This window comes from Pteropus medius, unplaced genomic scaffold, assembly GCF_902729225.1.
Source record: "Pteropus medius unplaced genomic scaffold, Ma_sr-lr_union100, whole genome shotgun sequence".
NCBI classification, from domain to species: Eukaryota; Metazoa; Chordata; class Mammalia; order Chiroptera; family Pteropodidae; genus Pteropus; species Pteropus medius.
In genome coordinates, this window is record NW_024342471.1 from 2,258,537 (window position 1) to 2,259,914 (window position 1,378).

The 1,378-nt window shown below is 46.5% G+C and overlaps 1 pseudogene; it reads left to right on the plus strand.

Annotated features, from left to right (window-relative positions):
• The first annotated feature begins 684 nt into the window (after positions 1-684).
• On the plus strand, positions 685-803 carry LOC120604207 (uncharacterized; annotated as a pseudogene).
• Positions 804-1,378: the final 575 nt, after the last annotated feature.

Below are 1,378 nucleotides of genomic sequence, written 5' to 3' on the forward strand. Positions count from 1 at the left end.
GAGGGAGCCCGACAAGGAGCAGGATGGCTCAGGTAGCCCTGATAAGGAGGACAACAGCCAAAACCACATAGCAATGCCCATTCCAAGTTCACACCTTTCATTCTGTCCAGGCCAGATTCCACCCCCACTTGAACATATAAAATTATCCTGCCTCACTTAGTATGTGTTTCCCAACCAGCTTCCTGCATTCTCAGTTCTTTCCTGTCCTTTCTTTGTAGGTTTATTTATGTCATCCCATCACTTTTTGTTGTCACTAGTCCTAATTTCATGTTCTTTGCCAACTTTTAGTAACTTTTTAAAATATGGTTGCCATAACAACTCTTGTAAAAAAATCACAAGCTGGCTGCGTTATGTAGCAGTTGGCATGTCCCACCTTGGAACGACATCCTGGTAAAACAGAAAGTGTGGGCTTCTGTTTTATGTTAATACTGAGACTTAGGGACCAGAACCAACACACTTCCCACCAGCAGGCAGGCACTTACATTAGCTCATTAACCCTCCAGCTACCCTCTGAGGTATGAAGCACTACTAGTCCCATTTTATAGATGAGAAAACTAAGGCTCAGAGAGCTTGAGTAATTTGTCCCAGGTTGTGCTGCTGGTGAGGGTCAGAAGTGGGATGGAAACCCAGAGCTGTCTGGGTCTGAAACACATGCTCTTAGCCAGTAAGTCAAGAATCTCCCATGTCTACGGCCATGCTATCTTGAATAAGCCCAATCTCGTCTGATCTCAGAAGCTAAGCAGGGTCAGGCCTGGTTACTATGTGGATGGGAGACCACCTAGGAATACCGGGTGCTGTAGGCGTTAAAAACTAAAAAATAAATAAAACTGGCGTTACTCTCACTGGAGAGATAGACTGAAAAATCCCCAGATTTGGAAAGAGTCTCTCATGTAACTCACTTCAAAGATCCCCAAGTGAAGACACAAACATGGGAGACGGTGATGCAGACCTCCAGGAGCCCCTGCTCCTGGCATCCACCCTCTTCCTCCATCAGAGGTATGGGGCTTCTCTAAATGATGATTCTGCTTCTGGGCCATGGCTGGTTGAAGCTGATACTCTCTTGATTCTCTTCCTTCCTGAGAACCTGGAGTGTGTATGAGAATGTCCTCCTGGGTTCAATCACTGGGTTGCCCACTATTACAATCGGATCAGAATCTGATCCTGAGACTAGAGTTCAGGTGTAAGTGGTGTGATTAAGAAAGCAAGATATGGAAGGGGAAGAAGCCAAGCATTTCAGGTGAGGCCGCAAGCTCAGCCTGATCCTGTGGGGAGCTCTGAGGCATATACTATATCTCAGACTTTTCCACCTTCGGAAGCCAGGCTTCTGTACTCCCACACCTGTCTTTGGCTAGGAAGGAAGGAGCTTGGGGAAAGAGCA